Consider the following 7,679-nt stretch of genomic DNA (forward strand, 5'->3'; position numbering starts at 1 on the left):
AAAGAAAGAAAGAAAGAAAGAAAGAAAGAAAGAAAGAAAGAAAGAAAAAGAAAGCAAGCACCATATGCTCACAGATCTCACAGATATATGGCAACTGGGTGGGGGAATACAGTTTGTTGCTGTTCCCCAACCAGGCAGTTCATAGAATTTCTACCACATTTGCTACAATGAAGAAAAAGAAGCTACTAGAATGACCCCCTCCTTTTTGTACATACATTCAGTTCTGGCTGAGTACCTCCTTAGTCATCAATTCTTCCATCTCCACAACCAAATAGAAGACTTTTTGTCACTACCCCATACCAGTCACTCATTGCCAAAACCCAGTTCCCTAAAGTTCCATATGTTGTGTTGGAACTAGATAAGGAATGTCTACGTGTGCTCTATATGACCCAATGAGAAAAGCAAATCTAAGCATGCTCCAAGGACTGACCCACCATTGGTCACTCCTGCCATTATAAACATATGAAATTAGTGGACAAGAAAAAGTCTTATGCACACAGAAATCCCTACATTGTGGCTCTGCACATAAGCATGTGCCCAGACAGGCAGACACCAAATAAGTCATTCACAGTTTTGCCCACTGACTCTGGCTTATTTAGAAATAGTTGGACAAAAGGACAAGGACAACACCTTTCTAAACCTGTCAGATTTTTTTAAAATAAAACTTCTAGCTTCTGATTACAGCAGGATATTTTTTCAGGCTCCAAAAAAGTTGAACTGTGAGACTACATATTTGAAGTTCTGCACATGCTTGAAAAAATGCTCTTGAAAATGCCGATAATATTCAAACAAATAGCTGGATGTTTTAGGAGAGAATAACATTCTTTGCTCCCCAGAATTTTCTCTTAAACCTCAGCTGTCAACACCAGCTAAGATCCCACCTATCATATATCATGGCAGTACCTGTCTTCCCCTCACCCACCAGCCACTTAAAATACTTTGCTTCCTTTTAATCAGAATAAGCTCCGATTATCTCCCTTCAAACTAAGATTGTTGTTTTTATAACGTTAACAGTCTGAAACAGAGCATAACAAACAATCCAAAGCTGTCTCTGTTGTTTCATGGTCTCAGGAAAGCTGTTTTAGTTTTACAGATTTTACTTACATATATTTATAGATGTGTGCACCATATAAAGACAGTACATACATATATTGCTATCTCATAAACAAATGGAAAAATATTTCAAAGCTGCTTCAGAGACTATAATATTATGTTCAGGGATATTTGTTGCAAAATTACAAAGCAGAGGGGAAAAGCAATCTTCTCCACCTCGTTTGCCCAGAATTTGATTGCTCCTGGCTGTCTATGTATTTAGAGAAGTGCATCAGTTTTGGAAAGATGATGAAAAAATATGATGGGAGGGATGTCTACCCTTACATAATGGCTATAGGTCAGTCAAACATCATTAAATTACGACTACTAAATGTTTTCTGTGATGTAGACTTAAAGAAACAAGAGAACAGTCAGTTCCCTTTCTCTACTAAAGCATGCCCTTCAAATTATTTTTAAAAGGACCAAAGCTCAAATACCCTTACTTTCATTACCTTAATTGCATCAGGACACAAAGATTGTCAGTCTCAGTCAGACCCAGAGCACATCCAGCCCAGAGTTCTGTCTCTGGCAGGGACACCAAAAGGATTGTGGAAAGACGTGATTGTTTTGCCTGATTATAAAACTCAAAGATTTGTTTTGGGGTCTACCTATAGGTTTCAGATATCCATGCTTTCTCTCACAGACCATCATTCAATTCAATCCATTTTAATTCAATAAACATTTATTAAGTGCCTACCATGTGTAAATTGAGTGGTGAAAGAGCTGGACTCAGAGTCAGGAATAACTGCTACAGGCAACTCTCCACAGGGGTTCTTCACTTGTTTTGATCCTGGACCCCTCAGACAGCCTAAAGAAGCCTATAGACCCTATCTCAGAATGATGTCTTTAAATGCATAAAATAAAATACATTGGATTACAAAGGAAAGTCAATTATATTAAAATGGAGAGAGAGACAGAGAGAGAGAGAGAGAGAGAGAGAGAGAGAGAGAGAGAGAGAGAGAAAAAAAAAAAAAAAAAAAAAAAAAAAAAAAAAAAAAAAAAAAAAAAAGAAAAAAAAAGAGAGAGAGAGAGAGAGAGAGAGAGAGAGAGAGAGAGAGAGAGAGAGAGAGAGAGAGAGAGAGAGAAGAATTCTAGCTCTAGGACTATGGATGTAAAAGAGTAGCTGGTCTCTACTGATAGGTGAAGTTTCCTCTCCAAAATTTCTCTATACCAATGAAATCACAGATCCAGAAAAAAAAATGCATAAGGCACTGAGGATACAAAAGCAGAAAAGTCTCTAGCCTCAAGGAACTTACATTCCATTGAGCCTTTATCCATCAATTTTCCCCAAACTTTTAGGGGAACATATTTGTATTTTCAGTTTGGAGCCCCTCTTCAGGTAGCAAGTTCCCTAACTTCACTGGAAGCTATGAAAAGGATCACCTGCTTTTGTTAAACCTAATTTTGTCTCATTTAAGCTTCAGAGGGTATTTCCTGTTTCACAAATCAAGAATCTAAAAAACTACTTTATTTCCCCCCCATATTCTTCCTGATTTTCCAGATGTTGATATTATTACTCTCTTTAGCTTTTGTCTTCCAAGAATGAAATGGTCCAAACTACTTAGTCTACCTTCTAACAACAGGATCACTCCATCCCCAATCCCAATCCCATTCCCTTGATCATTTTAATTGTCCCTGGAAGAAAGAAAGGGTATAGGGATAGAAGGAGAGAGATTTAGCTCAAAACAAAATTGATTTTATAATCATTTGATTATACATTAATATGATCCACATTTATGCAGATTGAAAACAAACTATCAAAAGAAAGTTTTAATTTAATTAAGAAAATCAGTATCTATATAATTACAGAGAATACATTATCTATCATGTTCCAATTGTGGGGCAAAAGGGCCAAGAAGATTAACAGATTTATTGCTTTTCCTGTTTTGTATTTTTGTAACAAATATCCATGAGCCTAATATCATGTCCCCTGAAGGTATGTTTTGGCAGCTAACTTGTTAGTACAAGATTTTCACTGTAGCTACGGTTGAAATGAGTATTTTTTCAAGAATTTTTGTCACATCATTAATAACTTCATTCAAAGATCACACATCTTTACTTCAAATAAAGCATCCAACCATGCAGTCAACATCTTGTTGACCTCACTTACAAACAACCTTTGACAGTTAGCAGAAGTCTGAGTAATTGCCTATCACATGCCCTTGCCTTCAAAAATACTTAGTTGCATTTCATAGGGGCCATTAATTATCTTTCTACTTCTATACCAGCAACACATGATAAACAAATGAATTCCTGTCTAGGAAGCTATTTCATAAACATATGTGTGTCTTAGAATATATAGTTAGATACACACATTTTACTTTTGTAAATCAATAAAATGCAAAAATGAGATAGGGACTCTGAGAACAACCAACACGCATTCATTAAGTGTTTGCTATGTGTCAGACACTGTGCTTAGCACTGGAGACATTAAAAAAAGATAAAACTATCCCTGTTTACAAGGAACTCACAGTTTAACAAGGGAACTAACATACAAATAACCATGTACTCAAAAGATATATACAAAATAAATTGGAGCATATCACCCTGTGGGTCTCCTTCAAATTATTTCCCATTTTAAGGACCAACTCATTAGGTGATTCAACCCAAGGTTTACAAATGGATATAGATTTGGCTGGTAATCTGATCCATTTTCTATGTAGGGTGTGCCCAAAAGTACTTCTACTTCTAGTGATGCTGAGTTCCCTATAACCTTCAGACAGAGATATGGTAGAAAAGGTTCTTGTTCATAGACAGGTGAGACTAAATCATAGGATCATAGATGTAGAAGCAAAAGGAACTAGTGAGACCTTTTAGTAGAACTCCCTCATTTTATAGATGAGGAAACTGAGGTCCAAGGTCACATAAGTAGTAATCAGTCAGGGTAGGATCTGAATCCATGTCTTTTGACTTTAAATCCAGTGTTACTTCTCCTCTTTCCACTCCTTTGAGATCCCTTCCAACTCTGAGATCTCACTAAAACAGACTCTGAAGAGGGAGCATGGTATAGTGTATTCTCAAAATGTTGTATAAGAACCCTTGGGCTACCAGGGGGTCCAGGAGGTCAAAAATATTTTCATAATAACACTTAGACATTATTCGCTTATTTAAATATTCTTCCCTTTTCCAACTACACATCTATGTAAGGCCGGATTTTCTTCATATACTTCAACCAAAATAAATACATCACAACAGATTGAATGCAGAAGCAAATAGGGGAAACCATCTGTCTTCTATTAAGAAAGACATTAAAGAGATTTACAAAAATATATAAAATTATTCCACATTCTTCTCACTAATTTTTTTTGTTTTGGAAAACAATTATTTTCACTAAATTTTTATTTCTCTTAACATATGGTGGATTTATTGTTTTTATTTTAAATGAATCAATATAATACTTAAACAATTTTGTCAGTATAATTTCTAATACAGTAAATACCACATAAACAAAAACTCTTTGGGATCTTCAATAATTTTTAAGAGTGTAAAGGGGTCCTGAAACCAAAAAGTTTAAGAATTGCTAAAGTAGAAGAGAGAGCTCTTGATTTGGAGTCAAGGAGATGGGTTTGAATCCAGCCTCAGACACTTCCTAACTCTGTGGTCCTGTGAGGTCCAAATCATTAAATGTCTTTGGAATCCAGTTTCCTCATCTGTGAATGGAAAGGAACCGGGGTCAATGGCCTCTGATGCCTCTTCCATTTCCTAACCCACTAGCCATGGATTCATTCCCTCCACTTGAGTGGAATAAGATTTCGATTAAGATATTCTTCTTTATGTTAATTGCTCAATAAATTACTCAACAAATTAGCAATTGTTTATTGAATCTCGACTCATGGATGGAGCCCATGATAGGCAACACTTAAGAATCACTAGAAGAGGGGCGACTAGGTGGTGCAGTGAATAGAGCACTGGCCGTGGAGTCAGGAGGACCTGAGTTCAAATTCAGCCTCAGACACTTAACATCTACTAGCCATGTGACCTTGGGCACATCAATTGCCCTCCAAAAAGCAAAAAAAAAAAAAAAAGAATCACTAGAAGAACTAGAGCCTAACAAGTTTAATATGGGGATATCCGCCATCTTACTAATGCATGAACATTGTTCCCTGATAGAAGGTAAATTCCTCAAAGGTAACAACTGTTTCATTTTTGTCTGGGTCCCCAAAGTATGGCAGGCAATCACTGGCACGCAATGATAACATTATAAAAGCTAACATTTATAGCATGCATTAGGATTTGGAAAGCTGTTATTGTTGTTTAGTTGTTTTTGTGTTGTGATTGACTCTTCCTGACCCTATTTGGGGTTTTTTTGGCAAAGATACTGGAGAATTTGCCATTTCCTTCTCCAGCTCATTTTACAGATGAGGAAACTGATTCAAACAAGGTAAAGTGACTTGCCCAGGGTCACACAGGTAGTAAGTGTCTGAGGCCAGATTTGAACTCAGGAAGATGCACCACCTAGGTGCATCTAGGTGGCTTCCTTGGAAAACTTTACGCATATTATTTCATTTGATCTTCACAACAAATGATGTTTGAAATAATTGTTATTAAGTTAAAAGATTTGCCCAGGGTCACATAGCTAGTGTTTTGAAATAAAAACTACATTATTGATTGAATCAGAACCAGTCCTATTATTTTTGCTATGTAACAGAGGTTTTTTTTATTATTATTATTTCAAACTGGCTAGCCTAGAACCATAATAGGGCTGTAAGGATATTTAGAGTCCAACTGAAAATACTTTGATTTATTGACTCTAAAGATAACGAATCACATCTCAAGTAGTACTTATCCAAATATTAAGAGGCAATAGGAATAGAAAAACTTTTAAGATTTAATTCTTAGCCCTTTTTCCAGAATCTTCAGCATTATGGTTTAGGTAAGAGGTTCTGTAAACTTGGCTTTTAAAAAAATATTTTGATAGCTGTATTTCAACATAATTATTTTTATGTAATTCTATGACTTTCACTTTAAACATCTAAAAACATTATTCTGAGAAAGGAGTCCATTGACTTTACCACACTTTCAAATGAATCCATCAGAGAGAGAGAGAGAGAGAGAGAGAGAGAGAGAGAGAGAGAGAGAGAGAGAGATTAAGAACCCCAAGCTCATTTCAACTCTGATGCTTCTTGGTAGCCTGGAGGTAACCGTGGGTTCCTGAGGACTATGCCAGTGAAACACAAGCTTTGGCTGATTCTCCAAAATTGGAAATGTTTTAAATAGAAGCTGATCACCAATCCATTCAAGGATTAGTCTACCTAAAACCAGAGGAGCCAATCACCAAAGTACTGGTCATAAGATGAGGAGATTTTTGGCTATAACAATGCCTGAAGTCCACCTTCTGAGGTATAGAGGAGCTATTATCTACATTGGTGGGGGAAACATCCATACCACTGAAAGGCATTGAACATATTAAGCATGTGTTCTCAGAGGGAAATTGAATATAGATATTTAGCTGTGGCAATAGCTTGCAGTTAGTTTCTATTTAGACTTAAGACTAATAATAATTCACCTTTATGTAGTATTTTACAGATACAAGATACTTTTATCATACCTACTCTCATTTGACCTTCAGTGGGAAGAGATAAAATAAAGTCATTTCATACTTAATTAGTGGAAATCAGGATTCTTTTTTCCATTAGATATTTGTTTCATGATAGAAGCTCACCTCAGAGCTCATTCACCCATTTTACTCCTTATACTGAGAAGGGAGAGAAAGGAATGAGTAACAACCTTGAATATCAGAGCCATTTTTATCTCAGAAAAGTCAGAGTTCTTTCAATGGCCAGAAATGATTTCAGTGTTAAAAAAAAAATTACTGGAAGCACAGAAAGCTCATCTTCACAAAAATTATTATACCTTTAGGTTGCTTCCTGCAAAAAGGTCAGAGGGCCTAGATCCAATTAATGGGAGAGAGCTTCTTTAGTCCAAGACATAATTTAGCAGTGACTATGCTTTATTATTCCTATGATTGGTTTGAGACAAAAGCTACTGTTGCTCACTGTGTTAGCCAAAACCAGTACAAAGAGGCTCACTAAATTTGTTAAACCCCAATATAACAAACTCCACAACCCAGCTAAATTCTTTTGTTGCAGTAGAATTTAGTTATAGAGAATCAGCTGCTAGGAATCATATTCTCCATTTGCAGCAAAGATTCTTGGGCTTTTTGTGTGTCATGGACCCCTCTGGCAGTCTGGTGACACCTATGGACCTCTTCTCAGAATGAGGTTTTTTAAATGCATAAAATAAAATTCACAGCATTACAAAAGAAACCAATTACATTGAAATAAAAATGTAATTTTTCCCATACAAGTTCATAGACTCCCTGAAATCTATCAATAGACTCTTGGGGTACAGGGATCCCAGGTTATGAATCTACAGGATAGGAACATTAAATAGCCCAGTGATCTTCTCAGCTATGCCTATTATGGAATTAAGAAATAAAGAAATGCTTTGAACCCAGCAGAGGAAACAAAGAAAGAGGAACCATTCAAATAGCACCCTTCCTTCAGTGGAGTTTTTTGAAGTGTTTGTGTTTTCACCTGAAGGTTGAGATAATAAGATCAAATCTCTGGAGCTGGAAGAAATCTTAA

At 36.2% G+C, this 7,679-nt stretch overlaps 1 long non-coding RNA gene across 1 annotated transcript in view; it reads left to right on the top strand.

Annotated features, from left to right (window-relative positions):
* The window catches only part of LOC138158349 (uncharacterized), a 1,179,890-nt gene extending 1,177,738 nt beyond the window's left edge, over positions 1-2,152 (top strand). The window contains exon 3 of the long non-coding RNA XR_011167617.1: positions 2,054-2,152. This is a non-coding gene — a long non-coding RNA (uncharacterized lncRNA). The remainder of the gene's footprint in view (positions 1-2,053) is intronic.
* Positions 2,153-7,679: the final 5,527 nt, after the last annotated feature.

This window comes from Petaurus breviceps, unplaced genomic scaffold (assembly GCF_028583685.1).
Source record: "Petaurus breviceps papuanus isolate PSGF00001 unplaced genomic scaffold, PetGlider_PUasm1.0 115, whole genome shotgun sequence".
NCBI lineage: Eukaryota > Metazoa > Chordata > Mammalia > Diprotodontia > Petauridae > Petaurus > Petaurus breviceps.